The following is a 12789-nucleotide window of genomic DNA, read 5'->3' as shown; positions in this document are numbered from 1 at the left end:
ACACCATCAGCTCCATACAATGAGTTACAGAGCAACAAATCCAGCTTCCAAAGGGCAGGCCACCAACACAGAGAGTTCTTTCTTCTGTGCTTGTAGGGATGGTGGCCGCCTTCCACCACCTGTTCCCTGGCTACCTTTGTTCTTCAAAGAATAGGCACAGGATCCAAGCAGGCATCAGAATGCACTGAGAGCAGCAATTAGTTCTAGTGAACAACCTATTGGAATTAGTCCAGTTTAGAATGAGTTAGGAAAACTGAAACTGGAATTGTTCTTTGCACAAACCCTTTTTCTCCTCCGTTTCCTCTTTCACCAATTCAGGTTTTGGTGGAGGCAAAGGAGACAAAAAGGTTGAGTAGGATTTGGAGTCTAGCAGTTTGCCTTGGTTCAAAAGTAACAATTGAAATAAAGCTGTTGAAAAAAAAATTGGAGTACTTTTCCTGCACCTCTTCTCTCTGTGCCTGTCCCTATGGATGGCTCCTGTGGCAGAAAGAACATTTTTCTATTTTTTTGTGGGTGTTAGGGATCTTTCATTGGAAAAAGGGATAATAAGGCCATGACAAGTTGTTACTGGCTTTGCCCTTCAAATACACTTTCTTGACAACCTCAACTGTATATCTTAGTGCTGAAGAGCAGGGCCTTGGAATTTGAACAACTGAGGTTTAAATCCTGGCTCTGACTCTCACTAGCTGTGTAACTTAGGGAAAGTTGTTTAATCCCCCTGAACCTGAATTTTCTCATTCATAAATGGTAATGTCAATATTAATCTCATGGGTGTCAAGGGTGAATTAAATGAGTCAAAGTATAGGCCATCCAGCTCAGAGTAAGGACTCAAAGGATGGTAACATTTGAACAGTAAATTAGAGATGGGGTTGTCAAATTAGGAGTCCAAGTTGGGCCTTCACTTTTGTGGTTGCCCTCTACTTAGGCTGGGAAGCAGTAGAAGCCTTCAAGAATGTTGCCTCAGGCTTGGGTTGGCTTTCACCTTGAAGAAAGATGATTAAGTGTGGAATGTTGGCTGGCTCCTCTACAGTGAGGATTGTCACGGGTCTAGTTTTGAATTGGACTGTCTGGTATTTGAGCTTTCTGTCCAGGAAATCAACTGAGAAAATGCTGGGATAAGCATGTGGGGAGGGCATGTCTCTAATTTGGTAAACTTTACTTTTACAGTGTTATTACATGACTTATAAAGGAATGTTCTCACTGACTTTTGGGCCTGCAGAAGCAAGTGCTACCACTCCAATTGGCTTTTAGACATGAGTTTGATATCATTCCCAATTTATACCTGCATTATTTATATATTTGTAGTACCATGGTAGAGCTGACCATTTCCCTCCTATCAAGGTACCTGTTTTTGGACCTCTCAGCATGCCATGTCCCCTTTCTTCTTGCTTCCTTTCTGATAACAGAAGAGGCAGTGCAGTGTTCTGGCTAAAAGCAAAGATTCTAGAGCCAGACTGTTTGGGTTGGAATCAAGCTCCATCGCTTATATGCTATGTTGCCTTGGGCCAATTATTCATTGTCTTGTGGCTCAGATTCTCCATTTGGAACATAAAGATGAATGACAGGATTGTTGTGAGGATGAAATGAGTCAATACAGATTGGATGTAGAACATACCTAGGTAATAGTAAGTGCTGTGTATATGCCATGAACTATTCTAGATGCTTTTTATACATGTTATTAATCAACCCTCACAATAATCTTATGAGTAAGCATTCTTTATTCTCATTTCACAGATGAGGTGCTGAAGCTTACAGAGGTTAACTAGTGTGAGAACATAGAGCTAGTAATCAGAGGTAAATCTAGTGGAGAATTAAACACAGGTCTGTCCCCCTTTATAGTCCATGTTCTTTACTACTTACTGTATCTCCCATAGTAGGTAATGTGCTTTGTTTTTTGGCTTTTAGGTGTTGTTTTTTAAAAACACATACTTTGCAAGCATATTTGGCAATTTTGATGCTACTGACTGCCTCAGGAGAGAATTTTCTCTCTCCTGACTATAGATACATGAACACTCAAGATGAAAATGGATGACTGGAATTAGCAAATTCCCAGAAAGCACTGGTAGCAATCACAGAAATAAAAAAGTCAATTTGTTCCTACTTGTCCATTGGCTTGTTGCCTTAGACTTCTTGCTTTGTTATACCCTAGCTCAATTCCAGCTGGCCTCTTAGCCTCTGGCCTTATCCCATCCTCCAAACAGCTTTGGGATTCATCTAGCTAAACACACCACTTTTCAAACTTTTGCTCTAAATTACCTCTAAAAATGGAAAAGTGCGTATACCAAGTCTGGAGGAGGTATAGTTTAAAGCAGCTTGCTATAGGCATAAGATTTTGAAGACTTGTATTTTATCTTTAAAATTCCTGTGGGTTTCTTTTTCTAATTTTTTCCTTCAAATAAATGTTTTATTTTTAAATTTTATTTAATTTTTGTTGTGTGTGTGCAAAAAGGTGATTCTGTTAAAGCACAGAGACAGGACCTGTGGGCAGAAAGATGGGCACTGAGATTGTGAGGACTGATTATATACTCTTGAGTTGGGGGAGGTAAAGGCAAAAGGGAGTTTTCCAACATGACTTTCATATGCTAAAGAAGACTCCAGAGACACTGGGGGCCTAGCTATTGTCAAGCTAGGATTGTTTTTTTCCTCTAGCCAGGTATTAACATCAAGACAGCAGGGAGTTCCTAGAGAAATGTTATACTCTGCCAGTCTCAAGTATTTGTCAATGGGCTGCAGGTTATAAGGAAATTTAATTTTACCTACCATTTCCTTCTTGTCTTTGTTCCTCACATCACTGTAGAGGGGAGGGTGATCTTGGGGCTCCAGGAAACTGAGTCTATAGGTTTCTGGAGAAAGGTTACTGATAAGATTGCCCCCCCCCCTTTTTTTTTTTATAATTTACTAAGGCATTTGTAAACTGATGGAGACTCATGTTCTGCATAACTGTGATCTCTATCAGTTAACCATTGGTTTTTTCCTTTCCTTTGTTCTTGGGCAGCCAGGAGTGCCTGTGGAATGTCAGACATATCCCACCTGGGGCGGGGGTGTTAGCTTGTGCTTTGCCCTCAGCTTGCCTTTGGCTCCCACATCATTTCCCCCCTGAACCATTTTGACCTTTAAATCTTTAAAGTTGCTGAAGGCAGAGTATCTCATCTTCTATAGTTTCTTCCTGCTGAGTAGGGGCATAGAGATGTTCCTACCTTTGAGTCAATATTCATCAGTTGGGGAATTTATATATAGGAGTTACCAAAAGCAGAGGCAGCCAGCCCAAGGTAGATAACTATAAATTGAACCTCCTTGAATAGAAAGGATTATCTATCAGCTGGAAATTATGGCAGTGAAGGAGTCTTGGCAACATACAGGGAGACACTGGAAAAGACAACAAAATATGGTTAATATTATTGGAAAAAGCCCAATAAAAACAGCCTTTGATAGTTAATCAAATTTTCCTCAAGTCCTTCACTGTCATTTGAAGATAAATTTGGGGTCTTCCACAGGTTCACAGGAATAAGAAGGCCTGTCAGCTGGCATACTATATTCTTGTGAGGAAGGTACAGTTTAATTATTGATATAGGAGCCCATGGAGAATGTCCTCTAATTTTACTGCAGTGGGACATAATATGACCTGGTAGGAGCCCTTCCATTTTGGGGTTAAATCCTCGGCTGTATTAGGATTTCAATTCTTTAAATAAACCATGTTTCCTGGGTTTATATGGGATGAGTTTCAGTAACTGTCAGATCAGGTTTAGGGAAGATATGGTTTGCATATCCATTTAGAAATTTATGAGTAAAGCACTATAGTCTTTACCTATTGATAGGTTTACAGGAAGAAAAGGCTTTTTGGAAGAAGATTGCAAACCTTAGTTTGGAGAGCCACAGCCAAATGTTTGAGGAAACCAGAAAAATTAGGATCTAAATAGTATTAAAATTTAACATCTACAGAGATGAGTTATTGAAACATAATTTTTCTCTGTAATTACCCTCATTTCCAGAGGTAGCCAAATCAAGACTAATTCATCTCGTAAAACAAGTCCAGTTTTAACAAGCTTGGCTTAATTATTTATACAAGCTCAGCAAGAATAGCAATTGAACATATAGATCTTTTAAATTTGCTTTGCTGTAACTTTTCATAAGGAATCTAGATTGAACGTTTAGTAGACTCTCCAAGCCAGAAGTCAAGCCAAATACTTGCCATCAGACATGTCTACAATACCTGTAGATTTGGGCGAATTCCTCTTCATGAGGTCCCCAAGATATCCTGAGGTTCCTGCACCTGCCAGGAAATGACATTCTTTACTCACCTGGTAAGGCTGCTGGGAACCCTGTTACCAAAGTATCAGGCCAACATTTCCAAGGGCCTCTATTGGTTCCAAGCTTCATAAAGTCAACCTTAGTTCCTTAAAGCTGTCTGGTCATATTGGAGTCTATGCATGTCACTCTCACATGACATTCTAGTTAAAGCCTTGGTAAAATAACCAGTATTTCCAATAGCGTCCTGGGACACCATGGGGAAATCTGAAGTGGGCGGTCCAAGGGGGTGCTCTTCACTCCTAGACATCTCAAATGTTTTATTTATAAATACTTTTAGATTTATATAACAGTTGCAGGGACTGTAAAGAAAGCTCCCTATTCCCTTTACCCAGTTTCCCCTAATGTTAACATTTTATATAATCATGGTACATTTGCCAAAACTGAAAGATCAACACCATATATATATATATATATATATATATATAGTCAAAATGGTTCAGCGGGGAATGATGTGGGAGCCAAAGGCAAGCTGAGGGCAAAGCACAACATATATATACATATACATATACATATACATATACATATACATATACATATACATATATATATATATACATATACACACACACACACACACACATATGTATAATGAACTAAACTCCAAACATTTTGGATTTCATCAAATTTTCTATTAATATATTTTTCTGTTTCAGGATTCCATGTGATATCCCCTTAGTCTCTTCTGGTCTGTGACAGTTTCTCAGTGTTTCCTTATTTTTCATGGCCTTGATTGACTGTTTTAAAGAGTGCTGGTCAGGATTTTATAGGATGTCCCTCCATTTGGTTTTGTCTGATGTTTTTCCCATGATTATATTGGGGTTATGGGTTTTGAAGAGGAATATCATGGGGATGGAGTGCTCTTCTCATTATACCAAAAGGTACTTAATAGCAACATGACTTACCGCTGGTGATGTTAACCTGGATCACTTGGTTAAGGTCGTGTTTGTCAGGTTTCTTCACTGTAAAATTGTTTACGTTTTAGTTTAAATTACAGTTAGTTAACATACGGTATAATATTAGTTTCAGGTGTATGTAAAATTATTATTTTTTTTCCCTTTCTCTACTCTGTTCTATAGATACCTGAGTCACTAAGCCCAGCCCACACTCAAAGGGAGGGGAATTAAACTCCACCTCTTGGACTGGGGAGCAGGGACATATATCATTTCAAATTATTCTGTAAGGAAGTTTTGCCTCTCTTCCTCTATTAATTAAATCACTTATTTATATCAGTTGGATTGTTAGTGTCTAAACATAGTACTTTTTACCCCCAAATTTACAAACGAATGAGCTTTTCAGAAACATGTGTATCCTGAGGATTCTGAAAAACACAGACAAAACCCATTCCCACTAGGTCACTTCTTGCTTCCTCTGAATCATAGGCTTTAATGATAGCTGTAAATGAAAAAAATAAATGAATGACACACACAGGTGAGCATGAAGATCATTAGCACTGTCTGAGGGTAAGGATGTTTGACTCTAACACCAGTGTCTGACCAAAAAGCTACTCATATTTCCTTTTGCTTTGCTTTGTTTTAAACAAAGAATCAACCTTATTGGACATTCGGGGTCAGTTTCGCTTTTTGCCCTTCCCTGTGACTTTGGCTGGTGTGAGGCCTGGGACTGCTGCCTGATACAGAGTGAAGGAGGCCTTGTTGATGTAGCATAGGCCAACCATGGAGAATGTGAATCAGGTGGTGAGGCAGACTCGGTGGGTGAGGCCGGATGCAAAAAGAGCCAACGGGAGGCAGAGAAGAATCTCATGGAAGATCTTTGCTTGGAATCCTTTGCCAAAGACAAGATTCTCCAGATCATTGAAAGCGGTCAGAGAGAAGACAAAAAGGCCAAAGCCCAGCAGTCCCCGTGAATGGCGAGCTACTCGCTGCAGACAAGCTGGTGGCTACCATCTGCATCCTGGTGAAGAGTAGCAAGTACATGAGGGAGGAGAGTGCCAGAGAGGCACCTGCATCTTACCCTTGGGCCCAATGGATGCCTCAGGCCAAGAAATAAGGTAGCCTACCTGAGCCTTTGCTCTACGCATGCGTCGGCCCCTCAGGGTTCTCCTTTTGAGTCTCCTTAAGGCTCACAAAATCTTTCACGTTAAGACTAAGTGCTAGAGGGGTAGTTGATTCAGCCACTTTTGGAAGATGACTCTAAAGTAGTCCCTCACAATGTCTCCAACAACTCAGTGACCTTTACCAGGCAGGAAAAAAAGCAGAGGGAGAGCACTGCCTTTTTAAAGTGAGAAGCCTAAAGCTTGAGGCTCTGGCAACCGGGTATTTGGAAGGCTATTTTTTTTCACCAGCCGGAAATCACGGACCAATTGTAGACCGGCTCCTCGGTGTTCTCATTGGTCCGCACCCAAGAAGAAGGCGGGGCTTTGAGTATAAAAAGGAGGCTGGCTGGCGGCTGCAGCTGCTTGCCGTGCTGCTGCGGGGTTGCGGTGTGCGGGTCCCTGAGTGAAGTAGTTCGCGGTTTTACAGGCGTACTAGCAGCTGAGGGGGTTCTCTGAGGGTTTAGGAGGGGGTGGGTGGAAAGAACCAAACTTCTCGTTGGATCTCAAGGGAAATTTTGGGTAGCTTACTTTGGAAGTGAAAGGAGAATGAAGAAAAAGATGGGTATCTAAGCAAACAGATCGAGGAACTCGAAAGCAGTCATTTGCAGACCGAAAGTATCTCTGTTATGTTATGTAGGATGTTATGGCCGCTTCCTGAAGTCACTTTATCAGTCATGTCTTCCTCGAAAGACCGATAGAGGAGAAACTTTTATAGTTATTGGGAGTCCGGGGGGGGAGGGGCGGTTCTTAAACTTTGGGGCTCCTGGGTGGCTTAGTTAAGCATCTGACTTCAGCTCAGGTCATAATCTCCCAGGTTGTGAGTTTGAGCCCAGCGTCGGGCTCTGTGCTGACAGCCTGGAGCCTGCTTCGGATTCTGTCTCCCTCTCTCTCTCTCTCTCTCTCTCTCTCTCTGCCCCTCCCCTGCTTGCACTCTGTCTTTCTCCCTTAAACATTAATAAATACAAAAAAAACCACATTGAACCTTGAACTTTGAGTTTTCTTGCCTTGTGCTCAAACCTCGCTGAGAAGTCACCTGCTTTTAACTGACTTGTGTTTAACCTCCCACTTAGAAGATGGTTGATCAAATCACTCTGCCAACTAACTTCAGTTGTATAAGCCTTAAAAGGACAGAAGTTTAGAGCTTCTATGCTCAAAGCAGATTCAGTAATCTAGCTTTCCTCACAAAAATTTCCTACTTTTTTTTTTTTTTTCTAGCGTTCAGTTGGAGTCCTAAAGTCTTTATTGGAAACTCCTGTCTAGACTAATGGCAAAAAGTGAGGACAAACCACCTCCTCCCTGCGTTAAGAGACTAAAAGTTAGATTGGCTTGGGTGGAAACCGTGGGAGAAAAATGTAGAATACTTTGGAATTACATTTCTTTGGGGGAAGGAATTGTCTTTAGTGACAAGTTGGTGAAGAACTAAAGCGAACTTCTAGCACATGTGGCTTTTGAGCCCTCTTACCAGGGAGTTAAGTTTTAACCACATTCATTTTGCAAGCCCTTGTCTGACCTGAAAATGATACAAAACCTGTGGGCTGAAACTTACCTACTTGTATGTGGAGCTGGAGGGGGGAAATGTATTACCTCTCCCTGAACTCTTCATTTAATGTCAGAATTGCTCACCTGAGATCACTTTTCTGATGAGGAACGGATAGGAGCTTTTGCAGTTGGAATAGTAAAGAAATTTGACTTAGATGGTTACCCAAAGCACCATGAGGATTGAAGTTTCCTTGAGCTTATTAACAAAATGTCACAAAGGAAGTCGATAATGTGGCATCTTTGTAACAAACTGATCAAGAGCATCCTACGTGACCATCCGGACTATGATGATTTCCCAAGTGCTACCTAGCAAATCGTAGTGTGTCACCTGTATAACAAAGTGGTCTCGTAAAAAATCGCACTATATCTAAACTATACCTAGGTCTACCTGCTTTAAGAAAAATCTGGAAAAATAAAGTAGGATACACAACTTTGTCTACCCTCACCCCTATCAGTGGGGAATTAATTTTGATAATGTACTTGTGAAGGAAAGCCGGGCTCAAGAAGAGCAAAGATCTTGCCTTGTAGACAATGTGCTCAAGACACGTATAGTTCTGGGGTTGGCAATTTGCTTGACGCAGAATCACTTGACCGATGAGATCTGGGGTCCTGAGTCCCAGCTTTTCCAGAAGATGCTGCTGCTTGCTAACTGACGGTTATAACTAGAACTGGGATAAGGGGAGGGAGTGCTCCAGCAGGATGAGGCCCAGGGATCGCAATTAATGGCTTTGCTTCTTCATGGCTGCCTAACACTGAAAACCAATATTCTCGTTACTCCTCCTGTAGCATTCTCACCTGTAATCATGTCTTTACTGATGGCAAAATTTCTCTGCTTCCAATAATTCCAGAAACTGGTATACTGGTGACTTAACTGGCAATGAAGAATTCAGTTAAACTTAGGTGAATTCTAAGATGAACAGCATGGTATATTTTGTCTACCAGTCCCCTTTCCATTTCTGTAAACTTCATTAAATATAAAAGTGAAAGGAAAAAATGAAAAGCAAACCATGTACACAACTTCAAATCTACAAAATACTTCAGTGTACTACTGGACAAAATGCTGACTTCCCAGTAGAAAACTAACTGGAGACCCTGAAAAGCTTTGCTTTTCTCCCTTAAAAATGCAGACCAAAACAACACCTACTGTTTGCCTATTTAAAGGACTCCACTGCAGGTGGGCCCTATAAAACTGGTGTCTGTATGTTGGTGTTACTGCATAGGCTTCTGGAGCCACTTGGCTCTAGATATCAAACTAGGGTATGATGAAGGGTTAGTAGTCACTCTTGTAAGACCATAATTGAAGAGCGGGGAGAAGGGGTTCAATAACACCAAGCTTCTTAAATGTCAAACTTCTAGAACAAAACCTGGAGCAGTGCAGGGTTCTCTGCCACTGGGAATTTGGCCATGCTCTAGGACCTTTTTATCTGTGTGGTTACCTCTGAGCTGTGGCCTGATGTGCATTCTGTCTGCTTTCTGGCCACTGGGCTCTGTTCAACCCAAACCTCTTAAGTTTTTTCTTGAAACTTGTCTGGGATTTAGCTCTTCGTAACTCCAACCCCGCCAAACCCTTAGGGTGGCATTAATAGAAATTCTTCAGCTGTGGCAAGACGATTTTGCGTTCAACTCATTACTTGGGTTTCTGCTTAGTATTCAGTGGTTACCCAGAGCTGCTTCACACCAGAGTTCAGTGCTACCTTCCCAGGAAATTGGTTGTTTGCTTAGTTTATTTCTTAGCACTAAATCTTAGTGTCTGTAGTCAGACCATTATCATTATCCTAATTGTAATCAACCACTCAGACTAGAACTAAGCAAGAAGAGTAGGAAAACTATTAAAGGTGAGAATTCAATGATAGAAATTGTAACCAAGTAAACTGAAATGTGTGCCTCGGAGAGAAGCTGTTTCTCAGAAGGGTTGTTGTTAAAGGCAGCACTCTGAATATCAAGAGCCCCCCCCCCCCCCCCATAAATCTTACATGTGGCTGATGCATTATTGGCTATCCTTTTTTAAAAAATATAATTTGTCGGGGCGCCTGGGTGGCGCAGTCGGTTAAGCGGCCGACTTCAGCCAGGTCACGATCTCGCGGTCTGTGAGTTCGAGCCCCGCGTCAGGCTCTGGGCTGATGGCTCGGAGCCTGGAGCCTGTTTCCGATTCTGTCTCCCTCTCTCTCTGCCCCTCCCCCGTTCATGCTCTGTCTCTGTCTGTCCCAAAAATAAATAAAAAACATTAAAAAAAAAAAAAATATAATTTGTCAAATTGTTTAACATAGTGTGTAAAGTGTGCTCTTGGTTTTTGGGGTAGATTCCCGTGGTTTGGCTATCCTAACTCAAGCCAGTAGCTTTTGGACCTTTGTGTGTGTGCAATCTTGATACATAACAAAAAACCTGCTCTAGGAACAGGGGAGAAATGTACACTTTTATCAGCCTACTGCCCCAGAGAATATTCAAGGTACTAGGGAACATAATTTGAAAGTGTTTAAAATATACTTAAGCTTGTTGAAGAAAAAATACTGACGCATTAGTTTTAAAAGGAAAAAAAGTCCTCATTCAGGAAGACACTTCAAGCTTGCAGCTGTGATTACAGCATTAACTTCTCAATTCTCCCAGTGCTTCTAGGGAAACTCCATATCTTTAGGCCTCATTTCATTTCCTCTACAGCAAACTTAAGTTTAAGTAGAAATGAACTCACCCTGGGTCTTTGGCTTCTGTTATATCTGTTCCAGTGTTGTCAAGTCTGAGGTCTTGCATGAAATGGAGATGGAATTGGAGAAAAGGCTCACTGGGAAGCTTCAACCTTCACTATGGTTCTGAATCCTTTGAGGCATAAAGCAGTTTGGTTACGTAATAGTCCTTTCACAGACCTGATTCTGTTTAACTCCAAAGGCTGACATTTTTTTCTCCAGGGGAAAAATCCTGTAGAAGCCTGTGGGTGGGAGCTGTGGTGGCCAGAGGTGATCCAGGTCAGTTTTCCCTTCCCCCACCTCCCAAACCTGAGCCATGGTCCAGGAGACTGGTGACTACAGCAAGCGACTGGCTGGGAGCAAATAACTCTTCTCTGAAGCTTGTGTTAATGTGAGGCTGGTCTGAAGGCAACTAGATTCAACAGCCCTGTGCTGAGCACACTCTGAAAGGAGGCCTTGCCCTCTTAGGAACGTACAGCACAGCTTAGGAAGGAACACAAACACCTAGCTGTGGCCGAAGGTGCTTAACTGCAACAACTCTCCACAGAAAAGCGTGAGGGGGAGGCTGGCTGGGAGTCAAATGAATTTCATATCTGGCTGTTACTCTCCGAAGTAACTTTGAAAAGTGTTGAGTAGACTTCTCTTTTGGCCTAAATTTCCCTTGCAGAAAAAACCATAAAGGCTTGTTTAAAATCTGCTATGGAATCCAGGCACAATCTTCCTCAACTGCGTGATAGAAAGGGCTTCTGAAGAACCTAAGGATGGAGTGAAGGGAATGAAGCTTCACTGCAGTAGCAGGAAGGGTCTCACTTCCCCAGTGGGATGGCCTGGGTGGAAGCAAGGCCAGGTTTTGAGTGGAAGGGGAAGCTTGGAAAAGCCCAGGATGGCTTTTGGTCTGTGTGCTACTGCTGGTGAGGTTTCTAGAAGCAGTAGAGAATTCTTTGAGGGATGTTTACACTAGGTGTGATCAACTAAAGGACAAGCAATCACTGTCTAAAGATAACTGATGATGTAACATTTTTGTTCTCATGTCTGAGGTTTAGGAATTCCCAGGTAGATGGGATGTGGTATAAACAGAACAATCTTGTGATCTTGTCTAATTCTCTGAAATCAAGTTCTCATCCCAGAGAACCCTCAACTTCTGAAGTAGCATTTGTGGAAAGCTTCTAGATGACAAGGTTGTTGGCACATAGTCTCTTATAAGTTCTTTATAAAGACACTAGAATGGTGCTGTCTGAGACACATGTGAAACACAAGTACAAACCACATACTATAATACTAATGACCCCATTAAATGAAACTCAGTTTTAACCCCATAGACAATCGATTTCAACATGTAATACAAAAACTAAAGGGCTTATATTTTGGTACTTGTAGTTGCTATGCATTTTAAACTTACAGCACATCTCCATTCAGACTCCTTTCAAGTGCTCGGTGGCTAGTGGCTATCCCGTGGGAATAGATAAAAGGTAACATTGGGGGGCCTACTGTCCCTCTTAAACTTCACTTCCCATGTTTTAGATGTTGGTCCAAGCTGACTTGTGTAGAAAGTAGTTTCACTATTGCTGCCAGTTGAGTTCAAAACTTTCAAGAGGGAAATTCCCAGGAATCAGAACATTGGAACCATTTAAACTATTTACTTGGACTTTGTCAGAATGATTGCCTTTGTGTTTATACCATTCTACATCAGCAATATGACCATCTTCCACACCCCTAGCAATCATTTTGATTATTGTTGGCAAACTTTGTCCTGGAATCTTCAGGGCCATGTCTAAAAGCACACAGTCTAAAGCTTAGTTTACTAACTCATGGCTGTTCTAAGTAGAGGAAACTGGAAAAATACCACATGTAGCTCTTACTTTTTGAGTATTTTCCAATGGAGTTAGTGATATCATAAAGAGAATAAGTACTTAAGCATTTAATACCTAGCCAGAGCCTCACTCATTACCACCACCACAGCCCCCCACCCCCCACCTCCAAAATGCATACCAGAGTTTCTTCATTGTGGGAGAAACTACCTCTTAGTGTTGAATTCCACTCCAGTTAGGCTGGTGATGGACTGTTACCAAAACCCTTCATGAGCCAACTGAAGTATAGATTCTGATAAACTTAACAGGACTGGAGATGTTGTGCTTGCATAAGGACCAGTGTAAGTGGGTATCAAACTGAATTAAATTGTCTTCAGAGTAGAGAGGAATCCTCCTTATAACA

The 12789-nt window shown here is 41.5% G+C and overlaps 1 pseudogene; it reads right to left on the bottom strand.

Annotated features, from left to right (window-relative positions):
* Positions 1-5550: 5550 nt before the first annotated feature.
* Positions 5551-12347, bottom strand: LOC131508050 (keratinocyte-associated protein 2-like; annotated as a pseudogene).
* Between the last annotated feature and the right edge of the window lie 442 nt (positions 12348-12789).

Source organism: Neofelis nebulosa, chromosome 3 (genome assembly GCF_028018385.1).
Source record: "Neofelis nebulosa isolate mNeoNeb1 chromosome 3, mNeoNeb1.pri, whole genome shotgun sequence".
NCBI lineage: Eukaryota > Metazoa > Chordata > Mammalia > Carnivora > Felidae > Neofelis > Neofelis nebulosa.
The sequence above is the reverse complement of the archived record's forward strand: the minus strand, read 5'-3'. Positions and strand labels throughout refer to the sequence as shown.